Source organism: Hemitrygon akajei, chromosome 2 (genome assembly GCF_048418815.1).
Source record: "Hemitrygon akajei chromosome 2, sHemAka1.3, whole genome shotgun sequence".
Taxonomy (NCBI): Eukaryota; Metazoa; Chordata; class Chondrichthyes; order Myliobatiformes; family Dasyatidae; genus Hemitrygon; species Hemitrygon akajei.
This window is the reverse complement of record NC_133125.1, coordinates 45991989-46013434: the sequence shown is the minus strand read 5'-3', so window position 1 is coordinate 46013434 and position 21446 is coordinate 45991989. Positions and strand designations below refer to the sequence as shown.

General features: G+C 42.4%; 1 protein-coding gene across 6 annotated transcripts in view; it reads left to right on the top strand.

Annotated features, from left to right (window-relative positions):
• Positions 1-21446, top strand: part of sema4d (sema domain, immunoglobulin domain (Ig), transmembrane domain (TM) and short cytoplasmic domain, (semaphorin) 4D) — a 192114-nt gene that overhangs the window by 6563 nt on the left and 164105 nt on the right. The window contains exon 1 of one of the 6 annotated variants that reach the window (XM_073071794.1): positions 11462-11483. The exons of the other annotated variants lie outside the window; for them this stretch is intronic. The gene's annotated coding sequence lies outside the window, so the exon portion shown is untranslated. Of the gene's footprint in view, positions 1-11461; positions 11484-21446 lie in introns of those variants that run through there. 6 annotated transcript variants of the gene reach the window in all.

Genomic DNA, 21446 nt, shown 5'->3' with positions numbered 1-21446 from the left:
CAGTTGGTCACCTTCTATAATGACTCAAACTTCCACTATCAACTGAGCAAACACAGGACAGTCTTTGCACTCACTTCACGCACATTCCCACTGGTGAACTCGCATGTGGTCACACACACTCTCTCAAATTTGAAACGTGCAAGCCATTCACACTTGATCGTAGGGGGAGGTTTCGGAGTGAGTGAGCCCCTCCCAGTGTGAGTGGGGCCAGGAAGCTGCTGCTGCAGATCAGCTGTAGTCTTTTGTAAAATCTCCAGCGACGCATATAGCGATCCTGTGAGAGAGGTAGAAGGGACCATGATTGGGGGAGGTTCGGGGGATGACACCCCCACACTCCAGTTCTGCTTATTACTTTACATACTTGGGCACACGCAACTCCTACCACATATTCGAAACCTTCCTGCAATCTGATGGCTATGTTTAAAGTATCCCCTTTCTTTGGAACAGCACAACCGCTTTTAAATGGGGAGCTGTTGTTTCAGCCTGGTACCCCACCACGGATGTAGTCAGTTTACAAATTCCAGAGGGTCACCTCCACCATTGTGCATACCTTTGACTAAAGCCCACTGGTAAAGGGCTTCAGTCCCTTCCTCTGCTCTACAACACTCCTCCCAACACTTCAATTCCCATTCAAGAAAGGAGGGCTACTTAACTGCCATTGAAACTCATTACTCCCTCAGGAAGTGGGCAGCATGATGGGATGATACCCCCCCCCCCCCACCCCAGGCACCCGTCTCTCTATTAGATAAAATCACCCCTTGTATTCCATATCCTCAGTAGCCACGTGGCCAGAAGCTTCCCCCCCCCCCTTCCCCGTGTCCGCTGGTTCCTTAGCGGAAAACTAATTATTGTAGTGCCTGAGAGGCCCATTATCCTATCCACCCCATGTTTCTCTTCCTCATCCTGTCCTGTCCCATCGGCTCTGGGACTGCACGGTCACTTGCCTAGCCTGTACTGGCTCTGTTGCATAAGGGGGAGGGTGATCATTGTGAAGGGGAATTACAGCACTCTCCTCTAACCTCTCTTCCCCACCCTCCTCAACAGCCAGATACCCCCATGCCAGAATTCTCCCGGCAGCATCAAGGCTCGGACTTTTAACATGTCTGGTAACCAGACAGCCCCTCGGGCAGATTCTAATTGCCATTGTTTAGGTACCCTTGTCTTCCACTTCTTTAGTCTGGGGCAGTGCTGACTGGGCAGCCTCCCTTAGTGATATAGTGCTGGTTCCACACTTCCAGTTCGTTTTTAAGGCTCTCTATTTTTTGCTCTTTCCATGAAATTGTCTCACACTGTTCCTTTATGATGGTCACCAGGAGTCAAAGATCTCCCCTCTGGCTCCTCTTCCTAACTGGGAACCCTACCTTGTTCAGCACAGGTGCAATGTGGTGTCCCATTTTCACCCTGTGTGGGTCCAACTTGTCTGACAGTCCACCGGTGTGTTGTGGCCTGCCATTAGGTTATCGAGACTTCCAAATCCTGCACAGTTATCGGTCCACCCTGGGACTCAGCATTCCTCACATGGGGAAGGGGTTCTCTTTCTTAGTTCTACAGTACTTTTAAACATTTTCATCTTCTATTCCTTTCTAATCGAGTCGTTGCAAACAGTCCTAATTGTTTCAAGGAATTAAGTTTGCGGATTTGGAAGAGGAGGTAGAAGACAGCAACTATGGGTAGGTTTTTCAAGCGTCCTGAAGAAGGGTTTTGGCCTGAAGTGTCGATGATATTCTTTTCCATAGCTGCTGCCTGGCCTGAATTCCTCCAGCATTTTATGTGTGTTGCTTGGATTTCCAGCACCTGCAGATTTTCTCCTCTTTGAGAGGGTTAGGTTTTCAACCATTTATTGCCACAACAAAGCCAGAACACTACAACGTTCACCAAAACTTCAAATTACACAGGGTAAGTGTGAGCACGGGCCCTTTATTTGCAGCACACTTCCAAACTCCCCTTGGCACTGTTCACACGATCTTCAGTCTGCTGGTGAGCCAGCAAGAGCTCCACACACACTACATTTATTTGCTAGAGGATCCTTGATGCCAGAAGCTGGTACCATGGCAGGGGCAGTGAATGGAAGGGTTGTAGCTTCTTCATACAGGCCAGTCGATAACTAACACAGAGGCCGTGGCTTTTGACTGGTAGATCGTGCTAACACCTCACATGACTGCATCCATAACCCCCTTCTCTACTTCCACTCACAACTGTGTGACCGTATTCTGCTCGAGCTCCATCAATGAGTTTGAAGATGGTACCAACGTAGTGGGGCCTGTTTCATGTAAAGATGAGTCGGAGTACAGAAAGGAGATCAAGAGCCAAGTAACATGGAGTCATGACAATTATCATTTCCTCAATCTCAGCAAAACTAAAAGCTGAGCATTGACTTCAGGAAATTTGGGGCTGAGTGGGGAAAGGCATTGTGCATGTTCCTATTTAATATCAATGATGCTGAGGTCGGGAGTTTCAAGTTCTAGGAGTGAGCATCACCACTGCCCTTAGTCCAACCACAAAAGCTTGCCACCTCCTGAATACATTTGGCATGTCCCCTTTGATGCTCACCAATTTTTAACAATGCGCCATAGAAGGCAACCTATCCTGATGCATCACGTATGGTAACTGCTTTGCCCATGATCATAAGAGGTTGTGGTCATAGAGTTTTGTGGACACAGCTCAGCACATCACAGAAGCCAGTCTTCCCTCCATGGACTCTGCCAATACTTCTCGCCACCTCAGTAAAGCAGCCAGCATGTTCTGAGGCCCCACCAACCCCTGACATTCTTTTTGCCCCTCTTATTAGGCAGAAGATGCAAAAGCCTGAAAGGACCGTGGTTTCCAGTTAATTGAGACACATTGGCAAATGTTAGTATATTTTGACCCAATTAAGGGGTTGTCCCAATTAACTGAAATTTCATGGAAATTGTTTTGAAAAGAAAGTATCAAAAAGGCAAACTACCATTTATCTGAGTAACAAATTATATATTTAAATGAAATACAGAACAAATTAAAATACTACTACAACACTATAAAATTGTGCATTAGTTCCTAATAGTTATCAGTGGAGGAATTCATCCAGTGTATGCTGCTGTGTTTTTATTGACTGTAAATGAACAAACTCATTGCAGATGCCTAGTACAGATAGGTGAACTATCCCTTCTTAGCCCATTAAAGCATCTAGGCTTAATGCTTTTCCCCGTAGGCAATAATTTCCTTTTATTCTTCTTTTAGTTTCCTTTTAGTTTATCTTGCTGATGTATCAAGTGTGCAATAGTAGATATTGGCACTCCAATAAACTCTGACAGCTGACGATGACTGATGTTTGGTGCTTGGCTTTTAATTTGGTCCGGAAGGGTACATTTTTTTTGGCTAGTATCGCCATTTTCCATGGCGTCTTGGCAAAGGTCTAATATTCTTTTAAATCAATAAAAAAATAAAATAAACAAGAATCACTGCTTTGGTGTCTGTCGGTCTAAATGGATAATATAAGCACACGCAACTGACGCTATTTAAGAATTTCCATAAGCACAGTGTCGCGTCTAATGGCCTTGGACACTGGTTAGAAACTGTTCAGCGACAGTCTCCTGTCCCAAATAAGAGGAGTAGTGTTCGAAGTAAATGAAGGAAGTCCTGGATATTTTCTCAATTAGTTTCTGTATGTTAAGAGTTGTCCCGAACAAGCAGCTGCTCTGATTATCCGATGGCCCAATTAACCACTATACTTACCAGCAGGTTTAAGGACAGCTCATTCATCCCACTGTGTAGAATGTTTCCCTCATCGGATAAGATCCACTCTTGACCTTACAACCTACCGTAATCTCGTTTCGACCTTTCAGTTCACTGTCTACCTACACTGGACTTTCTCTGTGCAGTAACATTTTAATTTGCATTCTGTTATTGTTTTACCTTGTCCTTCCTCAATGCACTATTGTAATGAATTGCTTTGTATGGATGGTATGCAAGACAAGTTTTTACTGTACCGCAATACACATGCCGATAATAAGCCTCTTTGCCATTTACCAGAGATGATGTCGGAACAACAATATATTTCCAAGTCGTGATGGTGCTCAATTTAAAGAACTATCTGTGGTGGTGTTCTCATGCTCCTGGTGCACCTGACCTCAGTGGCTGAGGTTGCAGGTTTAGGAAGTGATTTCAGAGTAGTCCAGTAACTGCCATACATGGTTTCCTCTGGGTGTTCTGGTTTCCTTCCACATACCCAAGATGTACGGTTAGGGTTAGTGAGCCGTGGGCATGCCATGTTAGCGCTGGAAGCGTTATATGTCACTTGTGGGCTGCCCCCAACACAAACCTCTGACTGTGTCGCTTGTTATGCAGCTGACACACTTCACTGTATGCTTCAATAAAAGCTAGTCATCTTCTACATTTTGAAGATGATGTGTATTGAAGACAGTGTGCTAGCAGAAGAGGAAATGAATACCTTGATGTTGGACAGAGTTCCCATTAGGTAGACTGCTTTGTTATTGGATAATACTGAGATTCTATGTTGTTGGCACAAAGCTAGGAAAGCAGAAACTATTCCGTCACGCACCTGACTTGTACGTGGTCTTCAGTGTGTTAGTGGGGGATATGATTAATGGTGACACCAGAATGCTGATGCAGGCATATTTGGTAATGCTAATCCCATTCAATGACCAGGCAAATGGCTAGACTCTGCGTTACATCAGGGGTTGTGAACCTATAGCATGTGCCCAAGAAGGCACACAAAAAATTTGTGGCACATGGCACGGGGGCCACACCTTGATTCTTTAAACCTCCATCCATAATAACATACATAATGATTACATTTATTGTCAAATGAAGCAGTGAATTATTTTTTTTTACAAATGAAGAGCAATGAGATATTTTCACAGGGAACATCTCATCTGGCTAGGTGGCAACTGGACTTTTGCGAGGACAAGTAGTATTGGTTGATATGTTTTGAAATCCTCACGGACCTAGTGTTAGTATTTGGATAGTAAGCATTTCCAGTACCAATACTATTTACACATTATATTTTTCAATTGTCTTTTTAAAAGATTAATCATTTTCTAAAATGCCTCATTTATTTATGTTTATATTTTAATAGTAAAGCAATGAATGCACATAAAAAGCAATAGGACTCATCCTCTTTTTTTAAAAAAAAGTCCATAATTAGTTTTCATTAGTTATGGTAATATCTGCTTAGAATTACCATTGCATGTGAGAGAAATCTTTTGAAGGAGATCATCGCCAATTTGGGCATATGTTCTCAGAAAGTTTCCCCACTCCTGCTCTAGGATATGGCCATTGTATGGCACTTAAATGTTATTAGCCACTTTTAAGATTGTGCCAGAATGTTGTCTAGATCTTGCCTTATTCAAAGCAAACTACATTTGTTGAAGAGGTACGAATTGAATTATTGAGGAAGAAGCACAAGATGTTTGGTTGTAGGATACTACCTGAGGAACTCCAGTGTATTGATATTTGGAACTGCAGATGATTGACTCTCAACAACCATAGCGATCTTTCGTCATCCAGTCACTGAAGTGTTTTATTTTTCAGGGCTCCTTGATGCCACACCTGTTCGAATAGGCATCTGGAATCCAGCTCTTCAGTCCGTAATGCGGAGTTGAGTAGTTTAGGTTGAAGCTATATTGAGCATCAAGCATTGGCCAGTAAATGCTTTTTGAAAGGATTTTTGATGGTTTCATCACTTGCCAATCAGAACTTTGACTGATTAGGTGAGTAATTAATTGCCAGATTGCTTGTACCCTGCTTTATGTGGATGGGATGCCTGTGTTTTAACTGTATTTTAGCTTGACTTGAAGCTAGTTTTGGAGGCACAGGTCTTCAGTGCCAAAGCTGTGTGTTGTCTGGCTTTGTAGTCTTTGGCATGTCCAATCCTTACAACTATTACCTGATTGTAAATGACATAACTTGCACTGGCTGAAGACTGACTTCTGTGATGGTAGGAATGTGCAGAGAAGGCCAAGTTGGATCATCCACACAATGTTTCTGACTGAACATGTTGTAAAAGTTCAGTTTTCAACTTTCACATGCTGAGCCCTGCTATTATCAAGGAGGAAATATATTTGAATAATCTTCTCCCATTTAAGTTAGCCATTTTTAATGATAGATGTGATGGGGGCGGGGCTTATATTTGGAGTTGGGTTTGGGGATCAATTAGATTTGCATTTAGTGTTTTTTGTTTGTAGCATGCATGTAGTCCGTTCAGTGTTACAGCTTCATCAACTTGGCAGTTCAAGCTGGTTATCAATCCTGGAATTCCCGTCCAAGCTCATTGGATTGGTGTTGATCCCCTGAGTTAGCAGTAATGGTTCAATGAGGGACGTGCAGGGCCACAGCTTACTGTTTGTAATGCTCTGCCTTTTTCTTTGATGCTGTTGAATTATCCAGAGAGTCTCATGGATGTCCAGTTTAGAGCTGTTAGATCTTGGTTCTGTCTCATTTAGCATGATGGAGACGTTGTGTTATTCAATGGTGGGTGTAGTCTACAAACATGGGACTTTGTCTGCACAAGTGGTTACCCCTATTACTGATGCACCGAACAGGTGTACACTCAGTGGCCATTTTTATTTAGGTGCACTTGTACATTAATGTAAATATTCTAAACAGCCAGTCATGTGGCAGCAACTCAATGCATCATAGCACGTAGCCATGGTCAGGAGTTCATTTGTTGTTCAGACCAAACATCAGAATGGGGAGGAAACGTGATCTAAGTGACTTTGAATGTGGAATAATTGGTGGTGCCATACATGGTGGTTTGAATATCTCAGAAACTGCTGATCTTTCATTTTCACGTCTCTAGAGTTTATAGAGAATGGTACAAGAAGCAAAAAACATCCAGTGAGCGGCAGTTCTGTGAATGAAAAGGCCTTGTTAATGAGAGAGGTCAGAGGAGACAGGCCAGACTGGCTAAAGCTGACAGGAAGGCAACAAAAATTCAAATAACCATGATGTGCAGCAGAGCATCTCTGAATGCACAGCACATCGAACCTTAAAATGGACAGGCTAGGACAGCAGAAGACCGCAAACAGACAGAAATACCTACTGAACATAATAAAGTGGCCACTGAGTGTATTTCCCATTGGTAGTTTGGTGAAGAGATTAACTGGATTTATTCCTGGCCTGGCTTCACTCAGCACCTGCTGTAGGCCCAGTCTGACAGCTGCGAGCCAGGCTTTGGTGAGTTTTACTTGAAAGTGACAGACACTGAAGACTCTTGTCCACATTCTCTCCGTTTGCTATTTTAAGCGCTTCAAGTGTTTTTTTTTTGCCAAGGAGGAAAACTAATCTCCACGCTGAGGGAGTTTGGTAGGTATCAGTCAAGAAATTTCCTTGTCTAACATGATGCTTTGAGGTTCTGGATTCCACGTTGAGGACTTCTGGGCCACTCTCTCTTTGCTGGTGAACCACTCTGGTGTGTCTGCTTTGGTGGGAGAGGATGTGTAGTCCAGGATTGTAATAGAGGAGTCAGGCACTCTGTGATTCTGTGAAGGGAACAGTGTCAGTCTGCTATTTGTGGAGCATCTCGTTACTAGTCTCCATACATTTGTGAGGAGACTTTGGAAGGGTGACTGAGTTGGGAGTAACGTTCCATGCAGTGTATATGTTCTAATTCTTTGACATTATGGCTGTCAGAATCGAGTGTATTATCACTGACGCATGTCATGAAATTGAGCAAGACAAAAATTACTGTGAACGGCAAAAATAGTGCATCTTATCCATTTATTTATTACTTATTCTATCTTTACACATAATTTTATACACCTCAGATTAAATCAGCAGTCGGTTTCCAGTAGTCCAAAAAAGTCACCCTCCCCAAATGCATGTCATAGCTACATTTCTTTTGGTCTGAGCCATGTCATTGGAAACATTTGTTCCTTCTCAAGTGCTGTGATCAGAAATGTACTTGATAGTTGAACTGTATAACCCACCTCCCAGAACAGTCTTCCTGCTCTTGTATCCACACCTCTTCTAAGAAAGGAAAAGATCCTGTATGTTGTTCTACCTGTCCTGCTATCATTTTAACGACCTGATGACATCCTCTCCAAGGCTCCTTTGTCCCCGTGTCACTCAGTTTCTTGCTCTTCCATTTGTCACTTTCTGCCCAGCAGACCAAGGCGTTTTGTATTTTGCAATCTTACTCCTCGCTATAAATCAGAAGTCAATGTTTATACTGTGTGCAAATTTTAACCTCATTGTGGTGAGTTTGCGTATTTGCAGATTTTCTCCCCTGAAATGGGCATCAATAGTGTTTAACATAATGTGGTTTCATTAACCTATCAATTTTAGCGTTATCAAGCTGTTGATCAGAAACACAAAAAGCTAATTTTAGGACTGCATAGTGGAGCAGATATGCTGGTGCATAGCTTGGTTGACCTCGTTTGAACCTGGCCTCTTGGTGTCTGCACATCACCACTGTGAATTGGCATGGACTTGATGGACAAACCAGCCACCTCTGTTACGGCTGGTAATGGTGCACAGTAAAGACTCCATTGTTGTTGTGCTACGCACTCACCAATTTGCTTACTGACAGAACCACTCTATGATTGGTGCCGTATCATCTGTCATGCAGCTGGAAAACAAGGAATACTCTTTCTGGATTTCATTTTAGCATTCAACACTACTGTCCCACAGACCTTGGTGAACAATCTCCTACTGCTTGATGTAAGTACACCCCTGTGCAATGAGGTGTTAGACTTCCTAACCAACAGCCCTCAGCCGGTCAGGATGCACAACCATTCCTCCCTTCCCATCGTGGGTGCTGAACGCACTGCCGTATATATTGCTCACACATGACTGGCACGGCCAAGCACCTAGTAATCACGGTGTTAAATTCACCGATGACACGACAGAGAGGAGGTGGAAGAGTCGAGGCCTGGTGTCAGATGAGAAACCAGAAAATTCTCAGGAAGTTGATCGATTGTATGTTTCTGAATGTCTATTAATGACTTGCAGGCAGAGCCTAGTAGATAAGAGTTATCTTCCTAGCCATCAGTGAACTACATCAGCCTTGTTCGTTAATGTGAACATCGAGACATATAGTGAAACGTATTGTTTGAGTCAAATCAAGTTAGCGAAGATTGTGATGTGCTGCTTTAAAGTGTAGCTCTTGGCATCGAGATAGCATACCCACGACTTACCAACTGTAACCCATATATGTTTGGAATGACATGCTACAAAATTCTGGGGTGTTGCTTCTTTTTCAAATTTGTAATGTAAATTTGGTGATCTAATCCCAGGTGATAAATAGGCAAGAGATCAGATATGAAAATTTGTGCTGTATTCTCTGCAAATTATTGACTTGCAGCTTTCATCTGTTTTTCCAGTGAGTTATAAGCACAGAATATAGAATGCATTTTGCCTATTTGTTCATTCAGAAAATCTGGCATTGTGGATGGGGGGGGTACTATTTTGATAAAAGTGTGAGGAATTTTTAAGTTTGCTTTTGTATTTATTTGCTGCCGTTGCATGTGAAGATTTTGGATTTTAAGGAATAACTCCAGACGGATTGTTTTTGTGGAAAAGTGCATAGATCTTTGCAGCTTTGGGTGAATCATCATCCCTTGTACATTTAACTTTTATGTGTCTGAATATTTTGGTCCCCTGTCCGTTTTATCTAAGTTTATTCAAACACTTATAGCTACAGCAGAAATATGCCACAGTTGACATTTAATGTTGATGTGTTCCGTCAAACATGTCCTTTTGATTTTTAATTACTGTTACTTGACATTGTAAGTTTTAAAGACTGTTTACAACATTTTCTGCCCAAATTTTTTTCTAGTATTTCATGGATTGGATCTATTTAAGGAGCATATTAGTTGAGTGTAGTATTTTGCATGCTGTAAGTTATGATTTTGTTTTGTTTACCTAGTCCTTGTAATTTATTGCATATTCAAATACAAATTTATTTTTTGTGAGATTATTAAAGTCCTGCCTATAAGAAAGATACATTACAAGCAAAAGACGTTTATTTTCATTGAAATATCGGTCGGTCACTGTTTTAAAACAAAATGAATATTCTTTGTGGCATGAAACTGTTACTAGTGCAGTTGTTTAAAACTCTGAATGAAGCATTTTTTTTTGCGGAACTTTTGTGATGAGGGTCTTCAGGGTATTGTTGAGAATTCCCACAATGCAAAATGCGTCTTGTGGGAACTTTCTGGAGGTCCATTAAATGTTTTTGAATAGAGGCCACATTCCACTTAAGAGCTTGCACAGCTATATAGTCAGGTGATTTAAATTTTTGTTCTGAATGTTTCTTGCTTAACAGCAAATCCTTCTCTTGGCCAGGACAGAGAAAAATGTCAAGCTTGACTACTGCATAGTGATTAAAAAGAATGTTGTCCTTGTTCTGTGCATGAACAGACTGTGGTAATGTGCCTCGAAAATTTGTTTCACATGTCAAATCATTGGCACTAATAGTCTCTGGAAAACATTGCAGTATTGAATTGTGCTTCATTAGTTTTGTGTTATCTTCTCCTTTCCTGCAGTCTCCTTGCGGCTATTGTGCTGAAGATTTGGTCTAAGTCCACCCATTATGTGACGGACACGACGATTTCATTGGGAAGCACTGACTTCTAGTTGACTCTCAGCAGCGTAGTTGAGCGAGAGAGACAGATAGATTAGCTGTATTTGTCACGTGTCCATCGAAGCATACGGTGAAATTAGTCTGAATGTGGTGGGGGCAGGAAGCTCGCTGTGCTCCTGGTGCAAACGTAACATGCCCGCATCATACTAACCATCGCTGGCCTGTTCGCCTTTGAGATGTGGGATGGTACCGGAGCAGCTGGAGGAATTCCACACAGTCATGAGGTGATGGTACAAACTCCATACAGACAGTGGGGGAATTGAACCCATGTCACTGGCTGATGCTGTAATAACATTACGCTAACTGCTCTATGGCATAGTATGGGGCATCCTTTGCTCCTCTTGTGAATAATCTATTGCCATATAATAGATTCTGAAATTGTGAATCTCTTCACTTAATATCATCAAACCTTCCCTTTTGCTGGTGTAACGCCGAATTAGCTTCCATAGGGATATTGAAGGATAAAAGTCGTGCCCCAGAAGATGCTTTTCATCAGAGATTATTGAAGAATGAAATACCTAGCATTACCAAAACAAAGTTTAACTTGAGATAGTTGCAGTGTAATACCCTTTCCCCTGTCTTTAACATTATTTTAAAAAAGATTCTGAACCTTAAAAAGCGCAATCTATGATTTCATTGTAAAGTTTCCCACACAAGTCATCATTGTGGCTTTTAAGACTCGGTGCCAGTTTGGGACAATGTTACACAGTGGGCTTGTGTCCAATCGGAACTGGGTCGAAGCCATCCAAGCTCATTTCACATACATTTGATAAGGAGAGTAAATTCAGTATCCCACCATTCTTGGCTGCAATTTGGATGGATTGTGGAAACTTTTCAGAGGGTAAGCTGAAGAAAACATAGGAGGAACCTCAATCCAGTACTTCAACAGCAAGAAAAAGATGTACGTGTATTTTATTACTAATTCATTTTCTGATATCTGGGCTTTGCTGGCAAGGCCAGCGTTCATTGCCCATCCATAATTACGCTAAACTGTTGCAGTCTTTCTTAGTGAAGATACTCCCGCATTTTGGCATTTAGATTCTTAGCATATTTTCAGATCAAATGCTGAGCACTTCTTGGTTTAAAATAAGTTTAACTTTATCCTGATGAATTTTTGGAAAATAATGAGCGATGGAAATCCAATTCCAGTTCTGACAATCAAATTATTTTGACTACTGTATTAAGTTTAAAAAATCTATCTTAGCAAGCCTAATTTTATTAATCGAACACGAGTCCTTTAATTTTTCTTTGCTTCTTGCACTTGTTTAAATGGGGGAAAAATAAACGGAAGATAGAAGTAACCCAAAAGATCTCTCAATTCAGGCATACTACAGATAATTAACAATTCTCATCCAGTATTATTTAAATGATTATTCCCACTTGATTATGTAAAATAATATTGGTTGAAAATTGCTAATTGCCTATAATAATGTCTTTTTGGGTCACTTCCACCTTCCATTTATTTTTATTTTCATTTTTCATTTTACATATGGAAGCTATTTCAGTATTTAAACACTGGACATAAAATGTATAAACTTATGCAAAAGCTCAGTTTTCCAATATTTTGATGCATCTTTGAATAGAGTTTGAAAGTAAGTAATCTTTTTGAGCTCTACACTTTCAGAGAAAATTGTGATGAAAAGTTGTTCTGTGTGTAGGTACAATGGCCATGGTGTAAGAAAAGGTAGGATAGGGGAGGGGTGTGTATTTTTGTGGTGTCTAATGTGCTTAAGTTATTCAAACATTACACGTAGAAAATTTCAAATATTGTGTCTGGCATTCACTTCAATTTTCATTTGATATGATACCTAGTTGTTTAATTATGGTGAAATCTCTGAATATTGCACCAGAAGTCGTTTGTATGCGCATAGCACTGACAATGCAATCATAACAATCTCTTAGGCACTTGGCAGGGGTCAATAAAAAGAAGCAAGGGGTAAGCGGATTGGCCATTGTTGGGATGGGCGAGTGTTCGAGTGACCCGCCTGGAAATTAAGCTTGAGAGTTACGGCAGTGGAAAGCTGCTCTTGTGAAGTGTGGGATTTCAGGATGCCTGACAGTCTCTCTGATGACAACATTTGCGGGAAGTGCGTCCAGCTGCAGCTCCTGACTGACGAGGAGCTGAAGCTGAGTGTACTTGGTCAGCCTGGAGGCGGAAAACCTCATAGATGAGACTTTCACTGAGGCGGTCACACCCAGAGTGTAAACTTCAGATAGTAGATGGGTGACCACCAGGAGAAGTCAAGGGAGTCAGCAAGTCAGTACGAGGATCCCCTGTGGCCAATCCGTTCAGCAACAAGTATACCTTTTGAATTCTGTGGGGAAAATGACCTGTCAGGGCCCAGCAGCAGCAGCCAAATCCGTGGCATTGTGGCGGTCTCTGAGGCTCGGCAGTGAAGGGTAAAGTCGGGCAGAACGAAAGTGATGGGAAACTTGATAGCTACGGGGACGGGCAGCAGGTTCTGTGGCTGTGAAAGAGATGCCAAGGTGGGTTGTTGCCTCCCAGATGCTAGGGTGCAGAATGTCTGAGAGGAGCTGAGGAAGATTCCCAAGAGGGAGGGTAAACAGCAGAAGTTTGTGGTGCACATTGGCATCAATGACAGAGGTAAAAAGGGAGAAGGGGTCCTGCAGAGTGAGTTTAGAAAGTTAGGGAAGAGGCTGAAAAGTGGACCTGCACATAGTAATCACTGGATAATTCCCAGTTCTATGAGCTAGTCAAGCAGAGAAAAGGATGATGGTACAGATGAATGAGTGGCTGAGGAAGTGGTGCATGGGGCAGGGTTTCAGATTTCTGGATCATGGGATCTTTTCTGGGGAAGGTATGACCTGTACAAAAAGGATGGGTTACACCTGTACCCAAGGGGACTGATATCCTCGCAGGTAGATTTGCTAGAGATATTGGGGAGGGTCTAAACTTATTTGCAGGGGAGTGGGAACTGGAGTGATGGGGCAGTTGGTATACAAGTCGGTGCATTTACTGTAGGTAGACTGTAAAGAACTTAAGCAGATGATAGGGCAAAAATTGTGGTCAGCGGAATGAGTTGAAGTGTAGCATGGGGGCAAAATCGAAAAGGGTGATGAATACATGACTGAAGAAGGTGTTATATTTGAATGCAGGCTGAATTCAGAAGAAGTTAGTTGATCTTGTAGGACAGTTGGAGAAGGGCAGGTATGATGTTGTGGGCATCATTGAGTCATGGCTGAAAGATCATAGTTGGGAGGTTAATATCCAAGGATACACATTGTATTGAAAGGACAGGTAGGTAGGCAGAGGGGGTGGGATGGCTCTGTTGTTTAAAAAGTGAAATCAAAACCTTAGAGAGGTGGCATAGGATCAGAAAAAGTAGTATCCATGTGTGTAGAGTTAAAGAAAATGCAAGGGTAAAACGTCCCTGTTTGGAGCTATATCCAGGCCTCTGAACAATAGCCAGGATATTTTTGCAACGAGAGATAAAACATAGAAATCTACAGCACATTACAGGCCCTTCGGCCCACAATGTTATGCTGACCATGTAACCTACTCTAGAAACTGCCTAGAATTTCCCTACCACGTAGCCCTCTAAGCTGCATGTACCTTTCTAAGTTAGAGGCTCTTTAAAGACCCTATTGTTTCCGCTTCCACTGCCACCGCCAGTAGTGCATTCCACACACCCGCCACTCTGTGTGGAAAAACTTACCCCTGACATCCCCTTGGTACCTGTTTCCAAGCACCTTAAAATTATGCCCCCTCGTGTTAGCCATTTCAGCCCTGGGAAAAAGCCTCTGGCTATCCACACGATTGATGCTCCTCATCATCTTATACACCTCTATCAGGCCACCTCTCATCCTCCGTCGCTCCAAGGAGAAAAGGCCAAGTTCACTCAACCTATTCTGATAAGGTTCGCCCTCCATTCCAGGCAAAATCCTCGTGAATCTCTCCTGTGTACTCTCTCTATAGTATCCACATCCTTCCTGTAATGAGGTGACTAGAACTGAACACGGTACTCCAAGTGGGATCTGACCAAGGCCTTGTATAGCTGCAGTATTACCTCACGGCTCTTGAACTCAATCTCACGGTTGATGAATACCAACACACCATACGCCTTCTTAACAACATTGTCAATAGAAAGTGACCTGAAATAAGAGCAATGTTATGATAGTCAGGGGATTATTTCAGTATGCAGATAGAGTGGGGAAAATTGGATTGGTGCTGGTTCCCAAGAGAGAAAACATATCCCAAAAATAAAGAACTATTCCACGTGGATGATGATACAACCATGGCTGATAAGGGAAATCAAAGATGGCATAAAAGCGAGGGCATATAATATAGCAAAAGTTAGTGGAAGATTGAGGATTGGGAAGCTTTTTAAAAAAAAACACAACAGAAGGCAACTAAAAAAGCCATAAGGACAGAAAAGATGAAATATGAAGGTAAGTTAGCCAATAATATAAGATACCAAAAGTTTTTTCAAGTATATAAAAAGTAAAAGAGAGGCGAGAGTGGATATTGGACCGCTGGAACATGATGCTGGAGAGGTAGTAATGGGGACAAATAAATGACAGGTGAACTTAATACATAGCTTGCGTTAGTCTTCACTGTAGAAAACACTAGCAGTATGCCAGAAATTCGAGTGTGTCAGGAGATGGAAATGAGTGTTGTTGCTTTAATTAAGGAAAGGGTGCTTTGGAAGCTGAAAGGTTTGAAGGTAGATAAATCACCTGGACGGGATGGGCTACACACCCCAGGGTTCTGAAAGAAGCAGCTGAAGACATCAGTAATAATCTTTCAATAATTACTAGTTTCTTGGATGATTCTGGAGGACTGGAAAATTGCAAATGTTACTCCACTCTTTAAGAAGCGAAGGAGGCAAAAGACAGGAAATTATAGGCCAGTTAATGACTTCAGTGGTTGGGAAGATGTTGGAGTTTATTATCAAGGATGAGGTTTTGGGGTACTTGGAGGCACATGTTAAAGTAGGCCACAGTCAGCATGGTTTCCTTGAAGAAAAATCTTGCCTGATAAATCTGTTGAAATTAATTGAGGAAATAGCAGGCTGGACAGACAAAGACGCAAAGAGTGGGAATAAAGGGTTCTTATTCTGGTTGGATGCTGGTTTCTGGTGGTGCTCTGCAAGGATAGGTATTGAGGCTGGTTCCTCTCACATGTAAGCACTTTTGGTAATGGAGTTGATGGCTTTGGGGCCAAATTTGCAGATGATACAAAGATAAGTGGAGGACGAGGTGTTGAGGAAATAGAAACATAGAAAACCTACAGCACAATACAGGCCTTTTGGCTCACAAAGTTGTGCCGAACAAGTCCCTACCTTAGAAATTACTAAGCTTACAAAACGGAATCTTCCAAGTCTGTGACCGGTGTGCAGGAATTTTTCTTTAACCTGGGGATTCTTAGTGAATTAATTTGTATGAGGAGTACTTAGAGAAGCAAGCAGTTATGAAAAAGGTTACTGCTAATATGAGGTCACTGAAACAATTCTATTTATTTCTCTCACTTTCTCTTCTTACCCACCCGTCTCCTCTTTCTGTGCTCCTCCCCCTTTCCTTTCTTCCCTGGGCTTCTACCCTCTCCTATCAGATTTCCCCTTTGTGGTGAACTACATATACCGGTCTGGACACGCCCCCTGCTGACTGCTCCTGTGGCTCCTCCCACAGACCCCTGTATAAAGGCGATTGGGGCCTGAGCCCTGCCTCTCAGTCTCCAGGATGTAGCATGGTGGTCAATTGCTGCTTGTTCTTTCTTCCAGTCAATAAAAGCCAATATCTCGCCTCATGTCTCAGAGAGTTATTGACGGTGCATCACCCTTTCTCCAGCTCTTTGTCTCTTTCACCGGTCAACTTCCCAGCTCTTTACTTCACCCCTGCCCCTCTCCTGGTTACACCCTTCCCCTACCACCTCGTACTTCTTCCTCCCCTCCTCCCCCCCCCCCCCCCCCCCACCTTCTTGCTTTAACTTCTCATCTTTTTTTCCTGTCCTGTTGAAGGGTCTCGGCCCAAAACGTCGACTGTTTTCTCTTTTCCATAGATGCTGTCTGGCCTGCTGAGTTCCTCCAGCATAGGGTGTGTGTGTGTGTTATTTATTTCTTGGTACCAACCCCACCTGCAGTGGGTAGAATAAAAATCCCCAATTTTTACTGCAGCTGATTCCTGGTACCAAGGAATAAACATAACTCTTTAAAGTAATCTCCCATTTGGTGCTAAACTTTTTATACAGCTTTGTTTCTGTTCTGTTGCAACGCTGTATAATACAACAATAAATATTAATGATTATGATTGACTATAAATTTGCAGTGTGCAAGGTCATGCCTGTTTCTGTTGCCTTATCAATGTATGCTCTGACTTCAAAGGGAAATTTTCACAGTGTTGCTCATCTCTCCTGCAAGCTTCCTGTTTCCAATTTTGCAATCCATGAAGCAGTAGTTCTTGGAGATCCCAGAGAAACCTTTAAAGAAAAAGGTTAGCTTTATTTGTCATGTGTACAATGAAATATACAGTGAAAGGCATCATTTGTGTCAACAACCAACACAGTCCAAATGTGTGCTGGGGGCAGCCCACAAGTGTTGTCACACCCAGGCACCAACATAGCATGCCCACAACTTATCAACTCTAACCTGTACGTCGTTTGGAACGTGGGAGGAAGCTGGAGCACCCAGAGCAATCCCACGCGGTTACAGAGAGTGCGTACAAACTCCGTACAGGCAGCGCCGGGAATTGATCCTCGACTTTACAGCTGGCACTGCAAAGCGTTCGCTAAATGCTACTCTACCCGGCCCAATTGTGCGTCCAGACGAGCTGAATTTCATTTATAAAAAAGATACTTGCAATATCCCCAAAAACAAAAAAATTAAGCTTTCTAATTAGCCTGATGCGACATGGGTACATACTTCAATTTTTTTTTAATGAAATAAAAGAAGATGAAATAACATAAAAATCTCTTGAACTCTTCAAATTGAACATTCTTTTCCTGTGCTACAATCTCCCTGGTATTTGCACCGTGAAGGAGTTACAGTATATAGATAGAAAGCAGTTTTTTTGGAGTCTGATAATTATGGCTGAGTGCGTCATTAAAACTGTGTTTAGATCATGTATAATGAGTGTAAAATTTTCAGTGCATTCTATAGTGGAAGTGGTTTGTAAATAGCTTAAGTTCACAGCATTCAAGCCGTTGTGCCTAATTGCAGTGTAAATAATTGTGCTCAACTACAAATAGCAACATCTATAAAAGCATCTGAATCACTGACAGCAGCATGTGGAAATCCTGAAATAGCTGTCGTTTTAACAAATAAATTATATTGAACCCCAGCGATTTTTGTAATTACTGCTAAAAATCTTGCCCAAAGTGTTTGAACTGCAAAATTGGCTGATTAGCTTCAATTTTTTTAATTGAAGAATCCACCAGGCTGTAATGACTGTCGTGGTTGTGGCTTGGGCTGGTTGCTTTTTTGGTTTCAAGGGATGGTTTTGGAAGTAACGTGGGGAGTTGGGAAACAGGTTAGGGTTTAGGGCCATGAATGAGGGGGAGTAACTGAAGAGTCAGAGGCAGGATCACTGCTCAGTCAAAGGTCAATGATCCCCGTGGGATTGGGTCAGCGGGTGTTGAGGACAAAGACCAGTGATCCTCATGGTCATTGCCGAGTTTTGTGGGCCCAGTGGCCGAGGCTGGTGACTCAGTCCCTAGGTCTGCAAGCCCAGAGGTCGAGGCCTGGTGGTCAGAGCCCCGCGATCAACAAGTCCTGGGGTTGATACCCAGAGGATTGGCAAAGCCTTGAGGTTGAAGTCTCGGGATCACTGTTTGGAGCTTGAAGCCCCTGGGAAGTTTGCAAGTCTGAGTCCGGAGCCAGGTGTGGTGGGTGGGAGTCCAGGAGGCGGCCTGTCTTGGTGTTGGAGGCCTCTGTATCTATGTGTGTGAGTGGGTAGGAAAGGAGCTTGTTTTAATCCTGTTGTTGTGTTGCTATTGCTTGCATTGTTCTGCTAAACATGATAGGCTTTAGTTGGTGCCGGGAACATATGGCCAGAATCTATCCTTGGGTTGGTTGGAATGAGCTGTCGTTGTTTTGTGAATAAACATGACCCCCACTTTGGGTGTAGGATAGCGCTACAGTGGCAATGTTTCCCAACCGGGCTGTTTTTTACTCTTACAGCAAATCGCACTGGCCATTGTGCACATTATAGTAGTTTGTGAAGTAAATGGAAATAATTGAATATGTCACCTTGCTTTTGGGAAAAAATATATAGAGGACTCTTGCATCTACTTGAAGAGGCAGTGATTTGCTTTATTCAGTGTTAAATCCAAAAGTGGCTACTCTGATAATGCAACACCCAACTCAATACTATCTCACCCATAGATAGGTATTCAAATTCAGGAGAGGACTTTGAGCTTGCAATCTCTTAACTTACTAAAAGGCTAATGTATTGAAGAGATCTCCACTGTGATAATGAAGACTTTTTAAAAAAAAAAGTGCATTTAAGTTTCACATGAATGTTACGAGGTCATTAGAGGTGAAATATTAAATTAAAGCTGCTTGTGTAAAACCAGAGATGTCAAATTGAATTGGATCAAAAGAGGAAAAAGTCAATGGATATCTGTTTTCTCCCAAGTTGAAGTACCAGGTCTCTGTTTGTTGGAAGGGTGGGCTGGGAATATGCCTTAACTCCTGATTTATTTCATACTTGTCCTTCAGGCTACAGCAGAGATTTCTGAGTCGTGCGTAGCATTTACGCTAAGTGCTTTTCACCATCATTGATCTCCAGCGATCTTGAAGTTTCAGCTGTTGGTCGGGGAAAAAAAAGGCCACCATGAATGTTTGAGCTTGCCAGCTCTTCAAAGCAGTGCGGCGAAGTGTTGCCCTTGCAGTTTGGATGGTAGATGAGTCCGGTCTGAAAAAATGTACCTCGATGCCCAGCATTCCTTTACTTTTATTTGCTCTCTTCACTTGCCGTGAAGGCTCTACTCTCGTGGGTAAAGAAGTGGAGTTTCATTAAGTGGAGCTGCAGAGCGGAAAAAATAGTAAATGTACCTGGAATTCCAAAAATCTTTGTTCCCTTTGCTTTCAAAGGGTTATTTTAAAATAAGTCTTCTGCTTTTTGCTCATTTCATTTCTGCTTAACAAGGGTGGGGAGGTGGTAGTGGTGGAGAAGCGGACTAGTATCCAGGAATGTGACGGGAACAGGACTCGGACGGGGGATTGAAAGTTTTTCTTCGTTTGACCTTCCTTCGGACACTGCAGGAATGTGACCAACGCTAAGTCTGAATCAGAATTGGGTATCTTTTCACTGGCTTGTGCCATGAAATCTGCTGTTTTGCAGCTATAGGGCAGTGCAAAGACATGAACAGTATTATAAATTTAAAAAAACATAATAATGCAAAGAAAAGGTATAATGAGATAGTTTCATGGACTATTCAGAAATCTGATGTTGGAGAGGAAAATGCTGCCTCCAAGTCGCCGAGTGTGGGTGGTCAGGCTCCTGCATCTCCCACCAGTGGCAAGGAGAAGAAGACAAACAAGTCCCAGATGGAGAGGCTCTCTAACGATGAATGCTGACGTCTTGAGACACAGGGGCGCCCAACTTTTTTGATTCCGCGGACGCGGATTGCTGTGCGTTCTCCCCACTTCCCCTTCCTGAAATCTACAATCGGTTCCTTGGTTTTGCTGACGTTGAGTGGGAGATTGTGGTTGTGACGCTACTCAGCCAACGTCAGATCTTTCTTGCTCCTGTAACTCCTCTGAAATGTTACCACAACTGTGGTTTCATCCGTTAGATTATGGATGTCATTTGAGCTTTGCTTAGTCACACAGTCATAAGTGTAGAGGAGGTAGGCTAAGCACACATCATTGAGTGCACCCTGTGTTAATTGTCAGTGAGGAGGAGGCTATGAGTCTGCCTGATATGATTATAATTTGCATTGAGGTAGTGTAGTCTGTGGTTGTTGTGTCATGTAAAATTCAAGAGTTGAAAGTTCACTCCTTTTCTTCCTCCTTTAGAATTTGGCCAGTATTTCTGGACATTGGTTTGGAAGAAAAAGTATGGTTTGTTAACACCCAACGATTTCAGAAGTCAAGTTATTGCAAGAATGAAAACTCTTTTTGCTTAGTTGAAGGGAATGCAAGATTTTTTCGGATGTAGCCCAGTATCTTGTTAGTTTTTAAGGAAGTCATTGTGAAGGAGTGGGATGAGGATTTTTGGGGGGGGGGGGGGCGGTGGGGCGAAAACCTCACCATCAAGAAAAATCCAACTGGTTTGTTTCATGTTTGTAAATGTTCTTCAGACAAGCACTGTGACACCTCAACCCTGACTGAAAGCAAAGAGGGGAATGTTAGTTTGGTTCATTGACAACAGAAGGAAAATGTCGAGTGAATTCCTTCATTTCTGAGGCTGTTTTATGATGTGACCTGCTGTGAATCTAGACCACAGAGACCATGTGCCAAGAATCCAGCCACTTTAATTTCTTTTGATTACCAGGTGTGGGTGGGTATATGCCTGTTGGAATGCTTGTATTAATCCAACTTTCAAGAGAACCTTATAATTGTGGGTTGTAAGTAGAAATCATTGTTGTTTTATCATTACCACTAAAGACTTGTGGAGGGATAGCGTGAAAAAACAGGCCCTTCAGCTCAATTGAAATGTTTACCTGAGCTAGTCCCATTGCCTGCATTTGTCCATGTCCCTCTAAAGCACTCCCACCCATGAATCTGTCTAAATGCCTTTTAAATGTTGCAAGAGTACTAGCTTCTACTACTTACTTCAACAGTCTTTCCATATACCCACAACCTTTTATGTGGAAAAATGCGTTCCTCTGTTCTCCTTTAAATCTTGCTCCCCTCACTATTCCGTTTAGTTTTAGACTCATCTACCCCTGGGAAAAGGACTC